Source organism: Desmodus rotundus, chromosome 1, assembly GCF_022682495.2.
Source record: "Desmodus rotundus isolate HL8 chromosome 1, HLdesRot8A.1, whole genome shotgun sequence".
NCBI classification, from domain to species: Eukaryota; Metazoa; Chordata; class Mammalia; order Chiroptera; family Phyllostomidae; genus Desmodus; species Desmodus rotundus.
In genome coordinates this window covers 174278620-174303671 of record NC_071387.1, presented here as the reverse complement: position 1 = coordinate 174303671, position 25052 = coordinate 174278620, and the positions used below count along the sequence as shown (strand labels likewise).

At 40.1% G+C, this 25052-nt stretch overlaps 1 long non-coding RNA gene across 1 annotated transcript in view; it reads left to right on the top strand.

The window, feature by feature from the left end:
* Positions 1-22259, top strand: part of LOC123478495 (uncharacterized) — a 180475-nt gene extending 158216 nt beyond the window's left edge. The window contains exons 3-4 of the long non-coding RNA XR_006653704.2: positions 14559-14686; positions 20170-22259. This is a non-coding gene — a long non-coding RNA (uncharacterized lncRNA). The remainder of the gene's footprint in view (positions 1-14558; positions 14687-20169) is intronic.
* Positions 22260-25052: the final 2793 nt, after the last annotated feature.

Sequence of the window (25052 nt, the reverse complement as noted above, 5' to 3'; positions counted from 1 at the left end):
GATTTTCATCTGAAGGCAATCTTTTCTAACTCATATCATTCCTTTTTCATACCTGCAAATACAGTTAAGAACCTGAATAAATTACATCTTGCAACCTTTACAGTATTTGTCACAGTACAATCTAGTTAATTGCTGTGATTTCCCCAATTTTTCACTTTCTTTGAAACTGCTCAAACGTTTCCATCGCCTGCTCATTTTTATGTGCCATCCTCACAGGGGGTGTCTTTTATGTCTAGTCAAGTGTTGGAAGTTGAGCTGCGTTCTCTCAGAGATTGTTCCTTTAGTCTCCTTAGTTTCAGGGAAAGAGGAAAGGGGGGGGGGGGTTATGTTCTTTGATGTTTTGATATTGTCCTTTTTTGAGAGAGGCACAGAAGCATGGCTATGTTTGGAAACTTCATGATCATAGCAAAAACTTGATCCATTCAACAAATATTTATTGAGGTTGGGTCTGTGCCTGACACTTCTGATCACTGGAGTTATGATGATAAATAGGACAGACCAGGTCTTTGCTTTTGCTACAGAATAGAACCAGAGGCATGGATACATGGAACAGACTGTGAGATCTCAGAGGGGGAGGGGTGGAAGAGATTAGCCAAAGAACACAGGTGCATATATGCATAGCCCACGGACACAGGCAACAATGCAGTGAAGGCTGAGGGTGGGGCTGGGTACAAGAGGGCAAAGCACGGGGGAAATGGGGGACATTGTAATCGTGTCAACAACAAAAAAATAAATATAATTTTTTTCTGGCATATGAGTAGTACCCAATGCTTTTCCTCTATTAAAAAAAGTTCTTTTCTCACTTAATTGGGAAATTGGATTGTGATCATTCCTTTAAACAGAAACTCTCTACTAACTTTTAATGGTTACGAAGTCATGCTTCTCTGGCATGTTCACTTATTAGAAGGTAGAGACCTGATGTAGTGTGTCTAAGACACTGGCCTAGGGACATCAGCAGGAGGCAGATATGTGATATAATGTTATGCAAGGAAAATGTATCCGTCAGGATTCAACCAGAGACACAGATCCAGCAGAAGATACACAGGGTCTCGCAGAAGTAACACCTTCTTGAGTGTGGTTGGTAGGGTAAGAATATGGGGTAGTAATTTATAGTTTTAATTTGAATATTTCACCTAAAATGTCATATGGCGTGCTTGTGTATGATATTGTTATGTTACAGAATTACATGCTTAAGATTTTGTAATAAAAGATTTTGTAATAAAAAGGGGTGTTATTTATGCTGGACCCTGTATATTAAGAGATTTGTTGCACCACATTGGCTTATGGGATTGTGAGGGCTGGCTAAACAAGTCTGAAATCACCAGGGAGGGCAGGCCAAATGCTCAGGTCCAAGCTAAAGCTGTGGTCCACAGGCAGAATTTGTTCTTCGGGGAAGCAGGGGTTCTAGTCCTAAGGTTTACCAGCTGATTGAACTGGGACCACCCTGATTACCTGAAAATTACCCCCTTACTTAAAGTCAACTGATTACAGACTTTGATCACATCTACAAAATATCTTTAGTACTATCTAGATTAGTGTTTGATTGAATAACCAGGGACTATAACCTAGCTAAATTGGGTAAAACTGAGCATTGCAAACAAAGCAACAATACTTAAAATCTCTTAGAAACTAATTTGTTTGCTTGCAGGGAGGTTGTATGGTATAGAAATATAATCTTTTAGAAATCAATTTCAAGTGGCAGGAAAACTTTTTTTAATACTTGAGCTTTACTGTTTGAATTTTAAAAATTACTAATGGGTTTTCTTTGCTATTTCAGATGTATTTATGCTGCATTAATTTACTACCTTCTTCCTCCCACTATTCCTTCCCCACTACAAGTTACTAAATTCTGAATCAGGTGACAGAGGCATCCATTAATTTTTGATTGTGCAAACTTCTGTATAGCTTCATTTCCCCTTTGTAACTATGCTGAAACCTTATTTTTAACCTGGCCTTCTATTTTGATTTTTTTCCTTGGACTCAACCTGGCCTCACCTGACTCCCCCATCATCCTCTCCCCTGCTTCATCATTAAGCCCTCAGGACTGTGAGGTTCTGGTCCACACCCAGCAGGCCAAGAAACAAGGTTCTTGGTCTATCTACTATTTACACGGAGTTTTCAATCACACTAAATGTATCTTGGTCTTAGTTGTGGTTTAGCTCTGGAACCAGGAAAGTGGAATGATGCCACAGAACAAGTCTTTGTGAAGCTGACAGAACAGCTCCACAGCTGACATCAGGGCCAGACGCAATGATCACTTACCCCCGACCCTAGCACCAACCAGTCAGCAGAGATCAGGACCCTAACTCTATTCATCACCATGATTAATGATTTTTTTCCCTATATAATCCATCCCCTGGAAAGCCATCGGGGAGCCAGGTCGTTGAGCATGAGCTACTTGTGACTCCAGGCATGGCACCATGTCCTTAATAAATCCTTCCATTCTTGGCTGCAAACTCCTGCTCATGTCTTATTGGGCTTTGATGCACACAGGCAAATGGACCTTTTCAGCACTCTTTTTGTAAAAAATCATAATTCTCTTCACCTCCCTTCTCTTATTAACTCTTCTTAAAAACAGGAGTGGCTATAGTGTCTTCTTTTTACTTATAGAATTTTAGATACTTGAATGGACTTCTTCTATGTAGTACCCCCCAAACTCATCCATTGTTGCCTCATGCAGAAGGCTGGTTGGGATTTATTGTCCTTCAGGTGTCTCTGGCCAGCTGGAGAGCAAGTCAGGTAAATAATCCATTCACAGTCTGTAGTGGACTCTGTTGACTGTACGAAAATAAGACAGGGCGCATTCTGAGCTGAGACTATCCCATCTATATCACTTTGGTTGTCTGATTTTAATTTAGAATGTTCACTTTTCCATTAGCCTGGCCTTCAGTAAGTTGAAATTAGCTGGGGAAAAATCAAAACAATGGGAAGAGTCTAGTGGAGTGAATGACTTACTGATACCAATCAGAACAACAAGAATGCTCCCTGGGGAAGAGGCATTCCAAAGAATTGAGAAAAAAGAGGGCTAAACAAATATCAGGAAATAACCGAAGGACCATGGTGTAAGTGACAGAGAAATCCAGGGAAATGGCAAAAGCCATAAAAACTGAGCAGATGGTGAGCAAAGTATAAAGTAAATGATGTGCCGTCTGGAAAAATATGGCAAAAGGACTTTGAGAAAGGACAGTTTGTTTTCTTCAGCTGTGATATACTGAGTTCATCAGCATTACATTTGTTCAAGGCTTCTAGAAGTTATTTCTTCAGGACTGGTTTCTTAATTTGCCATTAATCTATTTCCCCTCCATTCACTCAAATAAGTATTTTTCCATTGGGTTAATTTTAGATATAGTTCAGAGCAGCAACTTTTGAAGTGTGGTGCCTGGACCATCTGCATCAGTATCCCCTGGGTGTGTGTGGAGATGCAAATTCTCAGGCTGAGTCCCAGACCTACTGGAATAGGAACTCTGGAAGTGGGGCTCAGCAGTCTGTTTTATCAAGTCCTCTAGAAAATTCTGATGCACGCTCAAGTTTAAGAGCTACTGGTTAAAATATAAAAACTGTCTTTAAGAATGTCAATTTTCAGTATTCCATGCCACACTTTACAGTTCTTGAATTCTTGTTAGAGGTTTGTTTCTTTCACAGTGTTATCTAGACTCACTTCTAACACAGAATGAAGACATATACAGAATTTTTATCCTTGTCTACTAAATGCAAATACGGAAAGTTTTCCTACCATTTCTGGTCCTATGCATCTTGGTGCTGGCCTCAAGAGAAATTCCATTCCACTACTATTCCGAAGCACACATAAATTCCTTATTTTTAGGGATTTGATATATTGCAAATGTCCCTTGGGTTCATTTGAATTGAATTTATAATCAGGCTACCTAATAACTTATGCTGGGAAGTGACTTTCTCAACCTTTGATGTCACTTACAACAAAATTTCCTTGAAGGGATCCTCTTACAGAAGCCATGTGTATTTGATCTTTCTTGTTCATACTGTCCTGCAGTTTTTATAAAACATAAAAGAGACAACCAATGGTATCTACTTCCCTTCAGTCTCTTCTCTTTCTTCTGTATTGCTGCATCATTTCAGTCCAATCTTTTCTCTCTCTCTTTTTTTCCCCTGTTATTCTGTTTGTAACAAATGTAGGATATACTCTCTGTGTGTCTTACAGTTTCCTTTCTATACCCAGCAATGATCAGGCAATGGGGTAGATATGGTGGGATGATAGGGCTGTGAGTGGAAAACTAAGGGATTTCTGATGGCTTTAATTTTCTCTGTGGAGTAGAAGGTGAGGTCATCTCTTGATACTGGGGGGAAATAAGTGAATTGGAGTCATGGAGATATATGGCCGTATTGATGATTAAAATATGGGAATACTTCTAAGCCATGCTGTGAGTCCCTACTTGTCCTGATTTCTGTGCCCCATTCTTACCCAGGACCCCTGATTTCACATCTAGAGGATAGTATGGTCCAGAACCAAAGCTCCATACAGCCCCTTTTCTGATTGGTGGACAGCATTCCTTCCTGGCAGTTAAATATTTTGAAGTTTACTGTGATCTGAGGTTTTTTGAGAGAAGAAAATACTTGACATGGGTGTTGTTTAGAATGGGAAGTAAAATAACCACAGGGATGCAGTAGACTTCCTGAAAGCTTTATCAAGGGCTCATTTGCTGGTGGTCATTGTGAATTTATGGTCTTTATCATTATGGGATTTTTCTGAAGTGTGGGCAAGGAGAAAGCAGATAGTTGGGTCCATGAGGGGTTGGAGTTTTGCCAGAAGAGCCAATAAAAGAACAATGAGGCAAAAAAGAATGCATAGTCCTACTATATCAAGAACATTTGTGAAAAAAGATGAAATAGGCAAAAAGATTGCCAGATAGTTGTCCTTTCAGTGAAAGCTAGAGCATGGTCTAGAGTGCTCTTTTGGGGTCTTCTCAGTCCACAAGTCCGTATCTTTCATTGTCTTTGACCTACTTTTCAACTCTGGAAGTTGTAGAAAACTGATGGTAATGCAAATTATTTTACCCCATAAAGAAGCAAGCAAATTGTGTTCAGTGGAGATGTAACTGATGCTTATCATGTGGATATTCCTTAGTTTTACATCTATTAGCATATTCATTTTGTCATTCTTTCCTTTTTTTGTGAAATCCTCACCTGAGGATGTTTATTGATTTGAGAGAGAAAGGGAACATTGGTTGCCTCCTGTACATGCCCTGACCTGGGATCAAACTCACAACCTAGGTATGTGCCCTGACCAGGAATTGAACCTACAACCTTTTGGTGTATGGAATAATGCTCCAACCAGCTGAGCCACCTGGCCAGGCCATTTTAGCATTATTGATTGCCCATATATGAGTTTGTTGTTCAGATTCTCCTTTGAACTCGTTTTATACATCATACTGGATTCCTCATTAAATCAATGAATTAAAACCTTTCACACATGTTCATCTTATGTTTGCATGAGAGCCATAACTATATATATCTTATTACAAACAATTTAAGTTTCTCTTTCTTAATTTCACTGGTTGGTCTGGCATTGTCTACATACACTCATTAATATGTCATTCATTCACTTGCTCATTCAACAAATATTTACAGAACACTTACCGTACGCCGGGTCCTGAGTTTGGTTTAATGTTTCTGTGGATAGCTCTTAACCCCACTCACGGTGCTGATACCTTCTTAACATCTAGCATTTGCTAGGGCAACTTATTTGTATACCTCATCACATAGGGTGTAATGACCATGCATCTTTTTTCTTAGTTTTTTTTGAAAGAAACACTTTTTTTTGAGATGTAGAGCTGGGAACAGAACCTAGGCCTCCTCACTCATGACTTAGTGCCTTCTTCATGCCTCCTTATAGTCCCATGTGGCCGGGTGGACAATGCCAAATATTTATCAATTGAATTTGCCCTTGATAAAGGCAAAGTGGAGTTCTAGAGAGCAAGGGAAATTTGCATGAATAAAATAAGTAAAAAAGGTCTGTAAGTTTACCAAGAAGGGGACAGGAAGTGCAGTGAAGTAAGAAGAGCTGAGCAGAGGGTTTTTTGTGTACTTTCTAAACATTTGCTCCCTTGCCACTTTCCTCAGTGACCTATTTGCTTCTCTTTGCAGTCTGACTCGATCCATTTATATTCATTTGATGTTTGTTTCTGCTTTTCCTTGTTCATTTTCTCTGTAGCTTTCAGTCATTTATGGCAAGGTGATCTTAGCTTCATTTTTCTCTTTGTTCTTATTTCATTTTGTTTCAAGAAATGAAAAATTCTACTTTAACTGGAAAAAATGTATACAAAACTTTGGGTCTTGTAGGTTGGAGAAAAAAATTTTTAGTTCCTATATGAGGAAAAATGGAAAGATCCTAGAACATAGAATAAAGAGAGATCAGTTATGTTAAGAGAAAGAAAAAAAGGATGCTCCAATAAGAACCATTGAATATATTAATATATGAATATATTATATATGAATATATTATTTTCATATATGAATATATTACTTTTTAAACAATCCAAAAGTTTTAAAATAGATGTCCCCTTGCCAGCTTGTCATAATAACATTGATCTGATTTGTTCAAGGAAAGCAAAAATGAAATCCTCCTGGGTGCTTTTGGTGAAAGCATTAAAAATAAATTGCACTTCAGAATTGTGTTCCTTTTGAATTGAGAAACAAACTCTTCAAAAACATGCAAAATGCTTTGAATATTTCACTCAAGTACCAATTGTTTCTGAAATGTAGGTATACAGAAATGAATTTAAGAACTGAGTATAATTGGAAATTTAAAGAATTACACAGTCAGATTTGTTATAATTTCCCTTTGGTGACAATTTTGGATTTATTCTAAGACAGATCCAAATTTGAACTTGAGATAATAAGGAATGTATTTAAGAAGAAGACTAAGTTTAAAGATTTCATGGAAAACATGTTTTGGGAAAAAACATATCATATATTGTAAGACTCAGAGGAGATTATTTAGTGAGAAAGAGCTTAAAGCGAAAAGGCAATGACCACAAGCAGGCTTATCAAGGGCCCCAGAAATAGATTTTTCTCCTGAGATATGTGGCACATTGTGTATGGTACCGATAAGACCTTAGCAGGGGAAGCCAATTAATCACGTCTCCCTTGTAGTTCTCCTTTTCTAAAGCCCATCACCTCCTTCCCTGCCTCTCCTTGCCGTGTCTGACGGTCAGGCACATGCCCAGAGAAAGCATCACAAGCACAGATTGTGAATCAGATGGATTAACTCTGCCTACTTTGAAATGAATGCAGCAATTGCTTTAATAGAACTAGTTTTAGAGGGTGCCAACCAGTCAGTCTGAACCATCCCTGTTGTCCTTGTTTAGTCATTTCCCTCTTCTGCCCACTCATTTATTTAAAAACTAAAAAAAAAAATTTACTCATATATTTTCACTTTGGTGATATATTTTAGGTATATATAAAGGCTGATTTAAAAATTTAAGTAGACAAAGTGGTAAGAATATGGAAAAATAAGAACATCTTCTGGCTTGTAGTATTTCTGTTGAGAGAACTCACACCAGGAATACAAACAATCCAGTTAAAAAATGGGCAAAGGACCTGAGCAGACACTTCTTCAAGGAGGGCAGTCAGAGGGCCCAGAGATATATGAAAGGATGCTCTGCATCACTAGCCATCAGAGAGATGCAAATTAAAACCACAAGGAGATACCATTTCATACAGGTGAGAATGGCATCATAAACAAATCAACAAACAACAAGTGCTGGAGAGGTTGTGGAGAAAAGGGAACCCTAGTGCACTGTTGGTGGGAATGCAGACTGGTGCAGCCACTGTGGAAAACAGTATGGAATTTCCTCAGAAAACTAAAAATGGAAATGCCTATTGACCCAGCAATACCACTGCTGGGATTATACTCTAAGAGCCCTGAAACACCAATTCAAAAGAACCTATGCACCCCAATGTTCATAGCAGCACAATTTACAATGACCAAGTGCTGGAAACAGCCTTGGTGCCCATCAGTAAATGAATGAATCAAAAAACTGTGGTGCATTCACACAATGGAATACTATGCAGCAGAAAGAAAGGGGGAGCTCCTACCCTTCGTGATAGCATGGATAGAAGTGGAGAGCATTATGCTAAGTGAAATAAGCCAAGTGGTGAAAGACAAATACCATATGATCTTACCTATAAGTGGAACCTAATCAACAAAGCAAACAAGGGAGCAAAATAGAACTAGAGACTTGTATATAAAGAACAATCTGACAGTAATCAGAGAGGAGGAGGGAGGGGGTAATGGGGGAATGAAGGAGAAGGGTCAAGCAAAGGAATACAAATAGAGGACTCATTGGCATGGACAATGGGGGGTGATTGAGTGTGGGAGTTGGGGGGGATGGGGTAGGGGTGAGCAATGGGGAAAAATATGGGACAACTGTAACTGAACAACAATAGATTTAAAAGAAAAAAAAAGAAACCCAAAACTCTAATTTGAAAGAATATATGCATCTCTATGCTCATTGCAGCACTGTGCCCAAGTGCCTATCAATAGATGACTGGATTAAAAAGCCATGGTACATTTAGAGTGGAATACTACTTGGCCATAAAAAATGAAATCTTACCTTTTGTGACAGCATGGATGGACTGGAGAGTATTATGTTAATTGAAATATACTGGTCAGAGAAAGATAAGTACCATATGATTTCACTTATATGCAGAATCTAATGAACAAAATAAACTGAGAAACAAAATAGAAACAGACTCCTAGATACAGAAAGCAGACCGATAGCTGTCATTGGGGAGAAGTGTTAGGACGCTGGATGAAAAAGGTGGAGGGATTAAACAAAAACCCTCATACACACAAACAACAGTATGGTGAGTACCTGAGGTGAACAGTGGTTGGGGTAGGTAGAAGACTGTACGGGGGGGCAATAAATGGTGATTTTTTTATTGTTGTTCAACTACAGTTGTCCCCATTTCCTCCCACCACTCTTGCCCACCCCACCCACCCCCACCTCCCAAGCCCAATCCTATCCCTGCCCTAATTGTCTTTGAATGGTGATTGAAGGAGACTTGATTTGAAGTGGTGAACATACAGTACAATATATAAATAATGTATTATAGAATTGTATACCTGAAACCCATATAATTTTATTAACCCATGTCACCCCAATAAATTCAATTAAAAATAAATAAAGTAGAAGTAAAAACAAACAAAAAAGGAAAGTGGCAACCACCTACTCTGTCATAAAACCCCTCCAAGATTGCAAGACTTGAAATTCTCTTAGGTGGCTCTTTCATGCCTACATTGCCAATTCTCATTGCTTTTCCTTCTCAATGTCTCCCTATCTTACTTTCCATATTCTTGTTTTATTGTTCAGTTACACTTGTCCCTGTTTTTCTCCCATTACTCTCAGCCCTACCCACTCCCACCTCCCAACTTCAATACCCCCTCCCCTCCCATTATGCATCACATTTATTGATTTGCAGATGTTCTACCAATCAGGGATCTCTTAAATAAATCCCACTTGATCATGGTATTTGATTTTTTTAATGCATTGCTGGATCTGGCTTGCTAATGATTTGTTGAGGATTTTAACTTCTATGTTCAGCAGGGATATTGGCCTATAATTTTCTTTCTTTGTCATGTATTTATCTGGTTTTATAGCTAAGATAATGCTGGCCTTGTAAAATTAGCTTAGGAGTCTTCCCTCCTCTTGAATTTTTGGGAATTATTTGAGAAGGATAGGTGTTAGTTTTTTTTTGAATGTTTGGTAAAATTCTCCTGTGAAGCCATCCAGTTCAGGAGTTTTGTTTGCTGAGTTTTTTGATTACTGTTTCATTTTCACTAGTTGTATTCTGCCTATTCAGATTCTCTGATTTTTCTTGATTCAGTGTTGGAAGTTTATATATTTCGAGAAATTTATCCATTTTATCCAGATTATCCCTTTTTTGGCATATATAGTTGTCCTTAATATTTTCTTGCAATCCTTTGTATTTCTGTGGTGTCAGTTGTTACTCCTCCTCTTTTATTTCTTAATTTATGTTATTTGGGTCCCCTCTCTTTATTATCATTTTTTTATGAGTCTGGTTAAATGTTTATCAATCTTGTTTACCTTTTCAATAAACCAACTCTTGGTTTCATTGATTTTTTTGTATTGTTTTTGTAGACTATTTTGTTTATTTCTGCTCTGATCTTTATTATTTATGTTCTTCTACTCACTTTCACTTTTTCATATTCTTTTTCAAGTTTCTGTGAGTACAAAGTTAGGTGTTTTAAATTTGAGCTTTTTCTTCTTTCTCAAGGTAAGCCTGTAATGCTATGTACTTGCCTCTTAAGAGTGCTTTTGCTGTGTCCCATAGTTTTTGGGTTGTTAACCCATTCCTTGTTCAGTAACATGTTATTTTGCCTTTATGTCTTTGTGTGTTTTCAGGTTTTTTTTCTTGTAAGTGATTTCTACTTTCATACCATTATGGTCAGAGGCGATGCTTGACATGATTTTAATCTTTTAAAATTCATTGTGACTTGTTTTGTGTTCTAAGATGTGGTCTATCCTAAAAAATGTTCCCTATGCACTTGAAATGAATGTTTGATTGCTATTGACTCATTTGTGCTTGGGGCTGACTCTCAGGTTGGCTGACTATGAAGATCAACCCTGACCACAGTGTATAAGCTGCCTTGCAGGTGGTGACCACATGAAGCAGAATTTGCTTCTGCAGGGTCTGGTGCCTCCCTTTGCATACGCCACTTGTAAAGCTAATTGGATCCTGCTCTGATGTTGTCTGAGGCTGGCCACTGGGTGCGTTGGTTCTGGAGCCCCTTGAAAGAAACTCTGGTGCAGACCATGTCAGACTCTGCCTGTGAATGGCCCAGGGAAATCTCTTGCAACCTACAAAGCAATCCACAGTTTGTGGCTGTCTCTGTTGGGCCTGGGTGTATGTGGAAAGGACCAAGCTGTGCACCAAGGCCAGACTTTACCAGCACCAGGTCCAGGAACAGGTCAGGAAAATTCCCAAGGTACCCAAAGATTCGCCTCTGCCTGCCTCTACGTGCCTCCATCTGCTGGCTGCTTGTTAGGCTCAGTCACTGAAACAGTCTTTGGCAGTACTTGAGTTGCCTGAGGTAGGTTCTCAGTGACTCACCAGACAGAGGTGAATGGTGTTCACCAGATTGGTATAGGTGCAGACTTGGTGCTGGTGCTGTGTCTGAGGCTACTCAGCAAATGTTCCAAGGTATATGAAGTCCAGCTGTCACCCACTGGGTGCCTGCAGAGCTTTGTGGTTGGGTGGTATCTCTAGGAGTTATCAGGGTGAGGCCAGAAGAGTTTGTCAGGCCCAAACTGACCAAGATTTGGATGTGTGAAGGGAGGGCTCTGCACCAGTCAGGTGTATGAGGGAAAAATATCCCCTGTCCTAGAGCCACATGCCATATTTTGCTGTGTATAATGCATGCCCACATTTTTGGCCCAAACTTTCAGGAAAAAAATCTTTAATTTTAATTTTTTAATTCAATTATTTATTTATTTATATTTAGAAACAAAACCAATGATTGCATTCCAGGGTACTATTTTACATATGGATATTGTTATTGCTTTCTAGAGTTATACTTTTAATGCATAAGCATAAATAAAAGAATTAAAAACATTTATATAGATATGGAATTAGTACTACCCATGTATAATGCTCATCCTTATTTTCCCCTCAAAAATTTTGGAAAAAAAGTGTGTATTATACATGGCAAAATGTGATAACTCAGACTATTCTAGATTCTTCCCAGAACGTGATATCAGCAGGATGGGGCCACAGGGAGTCAGGTGGATGGGGCTAGCGGATCTTCCTGAACCAGTCAGGTTCACAGGAAAGTGTGTGGAATGGCCCCCACCACAAAGACACACAGCTCATTCCGTGACACCCCTGTGTATGCCCAGACTGTTATACTCTGGCACAGGCAGCTGGCTCCTCAGCAGGGCACAAGCTCTGCGTGGTAGAGCTATAGGCAGTCCAGAGGGTAGAGGTATTGCTTTCCCAAGGCTGATGCCACTTGGAAGGGAGTGCTCCACCCAAGAAAAATGGTGTGTGTGGTGTGAGAGAGTGAGTCAGGACGGGTATCCTGTTGGCTGTCTCTTCAGTGCTCTTCCCAGAGCCACAACCCCCAGTCTCTTCTCACACAACTCTGGTCTGCTCTGTACACCTTCCTCTAAGGCCAGGGTGAGTAGCTATGAAGGAGAGTTTTTGCGTTGGCCCTTTAAGGGTGTGCCTGTATCCCTGACAGGCAGAATCCCCACTGATTTTTCACAGCCAGATGTTAGGTGGCCGCCTCTTCTCATTTCTGGTGCTCTGGACTGGGAAGCACATTCCCTGGAGATGAGCCCTTGCAGCTGAGATACCCCTCAGGAATCTCAGCCGTCACCCATGAGAGCAGGGCCGGCCCCTTTTGTGTCTCCACCCCTCCCACCAGTCTCAATGTGGCTTCTTCTGTAAATCCTTGGTTGTAAGACTTCTGTTAAGCTAGACTTTAGTTAGCTATTCAGGTATATTATTTTATTTTATTTATTTATTTTAAGATTTTATTTTTTTTTAATTTTTAGACAGAGGGGAAAGGAGGGAGAAAGAGAGAGAAATATCAATGTGAGGTTGCCTCTCATGTGCTCCCCACTGGGGACTTGGCTTGAAACCCAGGCATGTGCCCTGACTGGGAATTGAACTGACAACCCTTTGGTTCACAGGCTGGCACTCAATCCACTGAGTCACACCAGGCAGGGCTGATTATTTTATATTTCAGTTGTAATTCCAGTTTGGTTTCGGGAGGAGGTGAGTGTAACATCTAGATACTCTGCCACCATCTTGGATCCTCCACCAGTTTCACATAATTTAAAGAAATCAAGAGGGACTACAATTTAGAAAGGATCGATAAATTTGTTCATTTAAAGGTAATGGTGATGTTTGAGATGACCATTTCAGCAGAGTTGTAGGTTAATTATTCTACTTCAAGGAGTTGTAGATGGGGTAGGCCCCCAGGAAGCTGAATCAGAGATTATACATTACATACTTACAAAAGTTGGTTAAAAGGATGAAGAAAAGAACAATGTGTCCAGAAGGGACTGATGGGATGATCTTAGTTTGGACTGCTGCAATCAGACCATAGACTGGATGGTTTACAAACAAATGCATTTTTTACAGCTTTGGAGGTTTGGAAGGCAAAGATCAAGGTACTGGCACATTTGGTATCTGGTGAGGGCCTACTTTCTAGCTCATAGAAAGCTGTCTTTTTATGGTGTCCTTCACATGACCTCTATTATATAAGGGCTCTTATTCTATTCTTGAAGGCTCTGCTCTTATAACCTAATCACCTCCCAAAGGGTCCACCATTACATTGGGGATTAGGTTTCAACATAAGAATCTTGGGAGGACATGAATATTCAGGCTGTAGCAGGACTCAAAGTTTTGGTCTGATCTGAAGGCCTGGGCATGATTGCAGAGAGTGGGGGAAGTTGATACATGGTGTGGGAAAGAGGTAATAAGGGAGTAATGATCATGGAAGAAGAGAAAAAAAGTAAGAAACCTCAAGGATAAGGAGGGACTTCATGTCCTGTGGAGTAGGAGGAAAGAAAGATAAAATACGCCTGGTGTTGTGCTAAGTATGCCACATCCACCTTTTCAGTGAACCCTCAAAACTTCTCTAAACCACTCAGGTTACTGTTGTCACTCTATAGTGAGGAAACAGAGTCTTATGGAGTATAAATCACACAGCTGATGAATTTGGAACCAGGGATTAAACCTGGTTTGTTTGATTCCAGAGTATGGGCTTGTCACCACAGCGCTACCATCAAATTGCCAGTATTTGGTCACTTTTAACCTATAATAATGGCAATTTCATGTGGTCCAACCTAAAAGAATTAATTGAGATTTATAAAAAATAAAGTGGGAAAACTTTAGCTTGATGGGCTTTGCATCATCAGAAGTCATGTTGGTAAACAGCAGAATCTACTCTGGTTACTTTATAATGAAAAGTAGTGTGACAAACGATAGCATTTGGCTGAGAGAGTTTCTAGGAGGGCCACAGAGCAAAGCCTTGAAGCTCCGCAGCCAGGAACAAGGCTCTGCCTCCCTCTGGGAACGGATCTGGAATCTTAAACTCAAGAAGACAGAAAGCAAACTAATCATTTCTCACCCCTTTCTGATTTTTGTGAATGGCGTCAAATGTTACCACTATTATCATAGTCACAAAGTCATGGAGCTTTTTTTTTCACCATATTTCAGCTGATTCATTGAGATTCAGGTTGGTTAATTCATTTCATCTCCGTGTCTGCCATGTCACCAAACCCTGATTGTCTAATACGTCTTCCATGCATGTCCTCATAATTCTACCCGCACTGTCTTTCCCCTGCCCCCGATCCTGCCTTATAACACTTTTTGTTTTCTGGTTTCATTTCAAATACTGGTTGTTTCAGGAAGCCTTTTGTAAGCTCAGTGTGTAGAATCGCCTGACCTCTTTGTGACCTCCGTTCTTCATCATGGTATAGGTTGTATGTGTCCTTACATTAAAGAGTTGCTGTGAATGCTTTACTTCTCCTACTTTTCTCCCACAGGTCAAGTCCAGGCTCCCTCCCTCCCATTCTTTGTATTTCCGGTGGCTCCCAGAACTGTCACAGCAGGTGTTCAGCATTTGTTTATTGAAAATTCAGCAAATTTTTTACCTCCAAGAGTCAAGAAAGTGGTAAGTAACAGTGACTTAATACTTAGTAAAGGAAATAAAAATGGATAAAAGAAATCAGAAAATGGTTGTTTTCAGAGTTTTAGAAAAAATTAATAGGAGGAAAATAGGGAGAGAGCAAGAAAACAGGAAGCCATTTAAAATATTTATTTAACAAATTTTACTGAGTGGCTATAATGTTTCCGGCAGTATCTCGGGCCCTGGGATGCAACGCTGAACAATGAGCAAGATCTCTGCCCGCATGGAGCCTGTATTCCAATGGAGAGGGGACAGGGACAATGAGCAGGTACACCTGTACAATGGCAGGTTGTGATAAGTGCTGTGAAAAGTAAGTCAGGATAAGAGCTTGATGCATTGTGAGGGTAAGAGGTGCAGCGCTGGGTGATCCGTGCGGGTGTAATTTGGGCAGCGATCTGGATAACGTAAGGGATTTCTGGGCAGAGAGCATTCGGTCAGAGGGCATGCAAGTGCTGCAGCTAGTGCTGGAGCTTTTGGCACTTTGGAGGAACAGAGAGTAGACCAGTGTGGCTTGAGCAGAATGACTGGCAAAGGGAAGCATGGGAGATGGGGTCAAAGAGACAGTTGTGTGGTGAATTTAAGGAACCACAAACAACTGCCTTGAATATTGGACCTGCCCACTGCAGTGCTCTTCCTGTGCAAACAAGCCTTTTTGACATTTATGAGGTTTGGTGATTGGAGGTAATACCCACATGCCATGTTTCCAAAGAGTGGAGGGCTCTTCAGTTCTACTTCCCAGGAGTTGGCAGTATCGAAGGGGTACTTAAGCATGGTGGGTTGCAGCTCCTGGGCACTGACTGGGTAGGTAAGATAGGTCAGGCTTGCTCTGTGTGACCGGTTGCCTCCCATTCAGGGGAAAGGATGATGAAGCTCAGAGTTGGCCTCAGTTCCTCCTGGCATTCTCCCACCCAACCAGCACTGCAGAGCTCTGCACTCTGTAGAATAACACTGTGCTCTATTGGCCTTGGTCCCTCAGTTTTCTGAGTCCCTAGGACTTGCAGGGGAACCAGGAAGTGAGGTGCTCACCAGCTTCCCTGCAGAGGCACTGCCACAGAGTCAGGTTTTTGTGTCAGCCTTTTTTCCTCAAATCTCTTTTCATCTCTGATTGCAGGGCTTCTCAATTTTGGCCTCACTGACATTTCGGGCTGGGTAATTTCTGTGTGGTGGGGGCTTGCTCTGTGCACTGGGAGATGTTTGTTCTCTACTAGATGCCAGAAGCAACCCCACCCCCAGAGATTGCAAAAGTCCCAGGCATTTGCCAAATGTCCCCAGGGATCATAATTGCCTGGTAGAGAACCACTGTCTTAAAAAATACAGGGATCTTGGGGACTAGAAGATTCCAAAAAGAGAACAATGAATATGTACTCCAGAGTTACGCAAGCAATTACCATTTTCCCTGGGATATCAGAAATCATTTGTAGCATACCCTTATTTCCCTCCAGAACCTATAGACAGGCCTTTCATTTGATATTTTTAAAGTTCCTTTTTTGGTTGTTTTCAATCTCATGGCTCAGAATAATCAATACATTTGAAAACATTTTTTTTTTGCCCTGAGGGAGAATTATAAGTCAGAAAAAATAGCCAGGCTTTGCTTTTCTCCCCTTCGGAACAAGCAGTTTTTCTCTACAAGCAGGATGGTGCATGCCCTGTGCACAGCGGATGAATTCGACTGCAGGGTGTTGGTGCATCTAGGTTAAACAGCCGCCTTTGTGTGCTCTCCTCCTTCTGTAGGCATTTCAAAGTGCAGAAAACCTTCCCTTCACATCTCTTTCTCTATAGCTTCAGGCACACATTGGGAATCACCATATCAATAGTTCCCTTCATGCTTTTTCAAAGTGAAAAGGACAAGTCTGTTTGGATAATCAGTTCTTGACTTTTCAAGGGTGAAGTATTGGTCTTCTCTTCACTCACTTATGAAGGGTAAAGGCACAGAGGCCCAGGGACTCTGTCACAGCCCTAAGTGAACAGGTGGAATAGGGCACTTGGGGTTGATGAATATGCCCCACTTACTTCCCATAAACCTCATTTTTGCCATCCTCAACTCATATTATCAACTTATATTTGATATTATATCTAACAAATGTCTGAAATTCCAAAATAGTGATGAACACCCCCCTATAGAAAACCAAAGCTACACTATATTTTTTTCTTCATTACTAGATATCTTTCTCTTTATTTTACCTGTTGAGATTAAGGCAAGTTAACTCATCAGTGTTTCGGTGGCAAATCAGCACTGTTGTCCACACTTCTCAATTTGTAAACCTCTAAGTTTTATAAAGTTACTGATGACTTTAGAAGGCAGAACTCTGATGAGGAACGACTTGGGAATCAGTATAAAATGTTCTATGAGGATATTTGTTAAATATTTGGCTGAGGCCTACAGGTCAAACAAAATATTGCATGTCTGCAAGGGAGATAATGAAAACAAGATGTTATCTTTATTTCTCCTACAAATTGTGATACATTAGTACTGGAAATATGGTAGGTAATTTTGCCAGTTAACAACAAAGAAGGTATTAGAGAAAACCAGAAAATAAAGTAATTGGAGAGAGACAGAGGGAAGGAGGGAGGGGGAGAGAGAGAGAGAGAGAGAGTGAGAGAGAGATACCATGTGCGTATGAAGGGTAGGCATGGGGGGGAAGAGGTTAGGGAACTAGGGCGAGAGTAAGGGCTGCTACTGAAAAGGTACAACAGATATTAGACCTACATTTGGAAAACCAAAGACTGGGCAGGAATCTGATTAATAGCAATAAAGCCACAAACAAGCTAGATATGAGAAAGAAGGGCTTGTTAAAAAATGTAGATCTAGCATGAGAGAAGCTCCTTAGAGGTCTGGACAGGGACATTTAATATAAATACTGAAAAGCATTAGTGGGTTTAGTGGAGACAACCTGTTGAGACATGTTAAGAAGTGCTCTAGATACAGACTGAAAACACATTTAAAAAGGATTGGGACATATTTATTTAGGATTGACAGAATTATAAATGATTCTCTTGAAAAGCAGAACTAGACTTAACTTTCCTTTGTATAATTTTGATTGAAAATGCAACACAAGCTGGAGATTCTTCTTCCCATGTCTTGATGCTGATAATTTGGATAACATTATTTGTCATGATTTTTATCCACCAGCTTCTATACTTTATATCCTCCTTTGAATCACCACCAAAGGGAAAAATCTAGAAAAGTTCTCTTACAAAGCACAATGACTTTGGTCTCTAAATAATTGAATAGTTAGCTAATTTCTGGTTGGGTTGAGAGACAACTGGAAGCCAGATGGAATTCCTAACTCTATTACTGAGAACTATAAATAATAACACTGGTTAATATTTCTACAGCAGTTACTGGGTCAGATACCGTAATTTAGTCCTTACCATAACCCTATAGGTAGGTGCTCTTCTTACTCCCATTTTACAAATGGGGACTCAGGTACAGAGGGGTTAACTTGCTCAAGGTCATACACTTAGTGAGTGAAAGAGCTGGTAATTGAGTGGTTCCCTACTGTGAGATATTAACCACATGTATACCGCCCACTTCCTGTCAGAGGAATTAAAGTGATTTCCATGAAGCAGCAGTTTAACAAGGAGGCAGTATGAAAAATGTCCAGGGATGGCCATAAGTGAAGGAGGAAATAACCCAACAACAATTAGATTAAATGTTATGGGGATCAGCACAAGTATAATTTAAGGCTCCAAATATTTAGCCATAGTATATCACAAATGTGCAGAAAGTAGCTGCTTTCGACCAAGTATTAATATATGATATTGTCTGGAAAAGTTTATAGAAATTCTACTTTTTTCCCCTAGTGCTCTTTTCAGAAGTTAGGTTTATAAAATCCTTCAAACTCTTAGCCCCAAAGTGCAAATACCCTGACAAATAACATTCTCTTTTAAAGTGACTTATTTAGAGAAGTTTAGAGTGAATGTTTGAGCTGAAGTGTGTCTTAAAAATTTCATGACAGACCAGAGGTAGAAATGCTACTAGGTCAACCCCAAGCCATAGGAATACTTCAGAGAAAGTAGCAATTCTAAACCGAATTGTTTAGAGACGAAGGGTATTGTGTTTGTAAGAGGACTTTCCTATTGTAAATTTCCCATACTCTCTTCACCAGCTGATTTGAGAAAGCTGTGAAATGCAGGAGTTGATGGTTGAAAATAATGACAAAGAATTGAGCCCTAATAATCAAAACACCCCTTACCAACTTCAAATGGCCATTTTTCTCTCCAAAGTATATACATAGCTAGATAAAAATGTGGTGTGTTAGCCTAATTATTTTCAAGCACTTTCAAAAAAAAAATCCTTGGCATCCTTTCTTCAAAGAAACTTTCTGGAGAAATCTAAAATGTAGAACACACAAAAGTTAGCTGCCCAAGAAAGTGGGAAGTAGGAAGTCTGGGTTGCAGAGACCCCCCTTTTAGATATATCCGATCCCTCCTGAAGTCAGCCTGGACATTTTCTATCAAACTGGAAGCACATTTTAAAAATTTCTAGCTTAGTGTGTTGTAAATTTTGGCTAAAATGTTGACATAATAAGGCATAAAATGCATTGCTTAGTCCAGCCTCTAAATTTGAAAAATATGCATTTCTCAATGCATATTTTTCTGAGCAGAATAAGAAGTACAAAGAACTGGGTAGGGGGAAGAGATACGCTTTAATATATATTTTAGGAGTTTCATTTTCTGTGAGTCAATAGAGGAGGAATTTACTTTAGAAAAGAAATTAAATTGATAATGTGAAGAGTTTTTATTATTAAAATTTCAGGTATTTGGGCAAATATCATAAGACTTCAGCATTTATATTCTTGAGGTTATATTTTCTGAGTTATTGTCATACTTGGTTCACATCATTAACCCTTGCAGGTAGGCTTGGGACATGGGATGAAGTCATGTTTCAGGCTGTGTACCATGTGACTTTGGGGTAAATATACTTAATTTTCAGTTTTGACTAATCTTATAGGCTCCATGACAATACAAACAAACAAAACGTGTTTTTAAATGAAGATGAGTTTCTGTTTCATTGTTTTGAGCAGATACATAGAATCAGTGTCAAGATTTAGAAAATCAGGCCTAACACTGACCCACCCCCACTGAAATTTACAGGAAACAAAACCAAGTGTAATACACAGGTAGGCAAAAGTAGGTTTACAGTTGTTCATATGGAAAAATAGTACAGTAATTAACAAATAATACAATAATAAACTCTGTGTTTTGTATACTCACAAGGGTGATCCTACTTTAGCTCCATCCTGGATTATTAGCCTTAAGGCTGCATTTCACACCTTTTCCAAGGATAATCAAAATTACGGGTAAGGACATTTATTGAACCAAAGCGCTATAGGATTTTGGCAGGGGGCTGAGCAAAGTGGTAAAGACTTGGGCTTTTCTGCCTGTCATGCGAGAGTAGATATCTGACATCTGTGTCCAGCATCTATTTCCTCTTCTTTTTGTAACAAGATCCTGCTTTCCCACAGGAGATGAATCTTGCTCCACTCTGTCTGGTGTGGATAAGACAGTCACTGAGGACGCACCCCCTCTCTGTCCAGTGGTGGAGAATGCCGGGCTCTGCAATGGCTCAAGCAAGACCAGTGGAATCCCTGCTGGCGGAAATTTCCACCTGTTGGTGGAAATAACAAATTTCAAACTACTGATTTGAGAAAACAGAAAAAATGTTTATACATGATGGTGTATATTGTGACTATTGGTGTTTCTTCACTGCCCCACAAGGACAGTGTAGGGAGAGGGTTGTGGGGAGTCAGGCACAGAAGCCCCAAATTCATTGACCCTAATATTTGAAAGATTTTGAAAACTGTTGTTAAAATGTAAAAGTTATTGTATTTTTTTTATTTTTTATTTTGTATTTTTTTTAAAGGTTCCAAATTCCCTCTTCTTCATTCTTAGGTATATTACTCTATATTAACCCTCCACGGGACTGGAAATTCTTAGTGGGGGAAAGGGGACAACAGTGTCATTTATGTGTTTATATTTTGCTTGGAAATTGACCTAAGTGTCATATTGTCTAGAAGCACAAGTTAGTAGACACAGTAATAATAGTTCTTAGTTCATGATTTCCAAAATATGTGTATTTTCAACACATTTTTAAGCAAACAATGACATGAAAATTATTAAGGCTATGAGACAAAGATATTAGAAGAATGTATGTGAAAACAAGATGGTGAACCACGGAGAGAAGCTAATCAAAAGATTTGTCAGTCTCTATTTGTCCTCCCCTTAACCTGGCCCAGAGCCCTGCCACACGGCTGCCTCATAGTCACTTAACACCTTGATTTCACATGCACGGGAATATAGCCAGAGATGTGCAGTGTCACACAAGTAAATTCTTTTTTTATTCAGATTTTAAAAATTTATTTAGTTTTAGAGAGAGGGGAAGGGAGGGAGAAAAAGAGGGAGAAAAACATCAAAGCTAGACAGAAACATTGATCAGTTGCCTCTTGTACACACCCCATCTGGGGTCCGAATCTGCACCCCAGGCATGTGCCCCAACCAAGAATTGAACTGGTGGCCTTTGGCTTTGTGGGATGATACCCAACCAACCAAGTCACACTGGTTAGGGCGTCATAGCTAAATTCTAGAGAGGGTGATAATTGGAGCATAGATCACTGAGCGCTGCCTTACCTCCTGCTTTTCCACGATACACCGCTTCCCTCGTTAAACTCCTCCAAAATGGACATAAATGCACTTTATATATTAATACAGAATTTTGCTTTATTCAAAATGTAAATGTATAAAGCAAACACTGCCAACTTTAACTGACCTTCTAGATTTGCATGTTGAAAAGGACCATGCTAACCACAATAAGCATTAGTTGAATAATTAACTAATACTTAGAAGAGTAACTGACTAAAAATTAATGATTATTAGGATAAAAGAAACACCATTTATCATACAACTACAAACACGTAAGGCTACCAGGGAAAACAGGTGGGAAGAAAAACAGAAAGAGAGAAGAGGTCTGCATGATAGTTACAGCAGAGTGAATGTAATTCTGGTGAATGGTAATGAGGACAGCAGGAGGGTGGAGCAGAGGAGAGCTAAAGCCTCCAGTGATCCCATGAAATGTAAAATGCTGTGCTACAGTGACACGAGCTCCTCGGTTTATTATTATTGTTATTTTTTTTTGCCCTACATTGTTTCTGTTAAACACACACAGGGGTTCTTTACCTGCTTTGGTCCAGGAGCCTTGGAAATCTGGTTAAAATTACAGGCTTCCTCCCTAGAAAAACGCCAATAGGAACAGTGTCCCCAAAGTCCACTAAGAGGTGTGCAAAACTGTGATTTTTCCTTGTACACTTGTAACTGCATTTAATCTCAATCTCAAGCCTGCATTCTTCCTGATAGCAGAAACTTAATCCAGCTACTGACGATAAACCATCCCTTCAGTGACTTCTCTGTGACTTGGGACTTAAAATAATAGCAATAAAATCATGCCATTTCCTCCCCTCTTCCTCCTTCTGAAGTTAGTTCTAAACCCTGGGGCTCTGCTTTTTGTTTTGTTTTGTTTTTTTTAAGATTTTATTTATTTATTTTTAGAGAGAGGAGAAGTGGGGAGAAAGAGAGGGAGAGAAACACCAATGTGTGGTTGCCTCTTACGTGGTCCCCACTGGGGACCTGGCCTGCAACCCAGGCATGTGCCCTGACTGGGAATTGAACTGGTGACCCTTTGGTTCATAGCCCTCAATCTACTGAGCTACACCAGCCAGGGCTGCTTCTTGTGCTTGATCTGCTCTGAGCAGGTATCCCTGAGACACACAGCCGGCGTGTTGGGGCTTCTGGTTGTTGGTCCATCATCACTTGCTTTCCCGATCAGCCATAGTTCCCACTGCCCGTCCCTGCTACATCCTTTTGTCCAGACTATCAGATTCTTGCTCTGACAAAGTGTGTGTGTGTCAAAGTGTGGCTGCTTTCTGGCTTCTCTGTGACCGAGGAGCCGGGGCTTGTCCAAGCCCTCTAGGGCCCTGATCCTTCCTGACCAATATCCCCCAACCCTCCCACCCCTGCTCCTGGCACATAGGTGGAATTTGTACCTCTCTCCCTTTACTGGTTAATCCTTTAACTGTTAAACTCCCAAAGCAGTTTCTGTTTCTGTCCCTGGGACATGGGCAGGTGCAGGACTTCTGACACCAGTGCTAGGTTCTCTTCATTTCCTTTCTCTGAAACAACTTGGAGGCTCTGGTTCAGACAGGAGAAATAACCTTGTCATAAAGTATTCTCCTTCTGGGAAGATGATAAAATGTACATGTATTTCCTTACTTAAAAACATACAAAGCATAAATGGAAAAATAATGAAAATGATTTACCAGTGGGGAAGGGTGGGAATGGAGTAAAAGGACCAAGGAAGTGAGTGAGACTTCCTAGTGCACATTTTAAATATTTAGACTTTTAAAACCATAAATTTATGTATTCAAAAAAAATTCAAGTGAAAAAGGATGGAAACAAAACCTTAAAATTGTTTATGGACAGAAAGAAATAATCCTAACTGCATATCAAATTGACAACATAACTACAGAGAAGATATTTAATTGGAGTGTATTTGAACACATATTTGTTTAGTGGAGGGGCATCAAACTCATTTTCACCGGGGGCCATATCAGCCTGGTGATTGCCTTCAAAGGGCCGAATGTAATTTTAGGACTGTATAAATGTAACTACTCGTTAACTAGGGCGAGTAGCTCAGCACTGCCACAGGGCAGAAACAAGGTGCCAGGCCAGATAAAACAAGGTGGAGGACTGGATTCAGCCTGCGGGCCTTGTATTTGCTACCTCAATTCACTGATTAAGGTAGTGAATTCCTGAATTCACTAAAAGAAAAAAGAATTTCTCAAAGAAACAGCTAAAGTGGGAAAGTACAAAGGGAGACTGGAACTTCTTTTTCCAGGAAATGGTGAAGTGTTCAAAGACTACTGGGGCTTGTCAAGAACACAATATGAATAGTAATGCTAATACATATAAAGAGGTTCATGAGTTCACAGTGATATCCAGAAATAGGGGGATGGAAAAGGGAGAAGGAAAAGGGTGGGTGGGGGAGTAGAGGAGAGAGACAGAGCTTGAGAGAGAAGATTTCCCCCTTTCAAATAGAGTAAAGCCACCTAATAAATACAGAATGAATGGTAGAACAATCATCACTTTGTCATCTCCAGCGTGATAAAGTTGATGTAGGCAAGCATTGTCGATGGATGTTGTGGCAGCAGAACAACAGCCCCCAAAGATGTGCATGTCCGAATCCCAGGCACATGCTACTTTACAAAATAAAAAGAATTTCTCAGTGGCAGTGAAGTTAAGGACCCCGAGATGGAGAAATTATCTAGGTTATTTCGGTGGGCCAGTGTGATCAGGAGGGCCTCCATACGTGGAAGAGGGAGAACCAGAGAGACAGCAGTGAGAGGAGGACTCAGCTCCATGTTACTGGCAGTGAAGAAAGAAGGGAGTGAGCCAAGGGAAGCAGAAGATAGGGAGGTGATTGGAAGGAGTGAGGCAGGATATTATCAGCAGCTGGTTCTTAGTAAGGAATATGCAAGTGTTCATTGTAATTTTCTTTCGACTTTTCTATAGGTTTGAAAATTGTCAAAATAAAAAATTAATTAAAAGAAAAAAGAAAGCCTGTACCCTAGATTAATATAGGCTTGGATGATGGCTCACATTTTGCACATAGGAAAGGTTAGTAACATGAGCATAGACACAAGCAGCAGTGAGCAACAGGGATAAAGTGAAGCTCAGTTATTCTAGCTACACATCAGTCGTACATTTTATTAGATCAGTATTGAACCCCCTGAGGCCCTGTTGGCCTCAGGGTCTACGGCAGACGGCCTGGCCTGCAAATGCACTTGAGCATCCAGCTGCATCTGGAGATGGAACAGGGCTTCACAAAGCGTCCACTACTTTGCAATGCCAATTCAGCTGTTTTAATTTTTAAAGTGTTTACAAATAAAAGGACTCTCCTTCAAATACCTACATTAAATGTTTTTAAAAACTGGAAAGCCAGGAATTTGGAGTCTTTTTTTTTTCTTGTTCCTTCTATGGCAGCACTGCTCACTCTCACCCATCAACACCAGGCGGTATTGATCCCAAGTCTTGTCTTACTGAGAGAATTTGTTTGAAGGTGGAGAATTTGATCTGTTTTGTTCATTGCTGTACTTCTAAAGCATAGGAAAGTGCTTTGTATTTAGTGAGTGTCCAATAGATGCATGGGGAGAAATACAAGGAGCAAGAAACATTCATTACAATGTTGTGTGTTACCCAGCCACACTCACACAAAATTGTGTCTACTATTTAGAGCTATATAAGCCCCCTAAAGTCCATCCTTATACTAGAAATTAACCCCCCCAACAGTTCCTCCTGT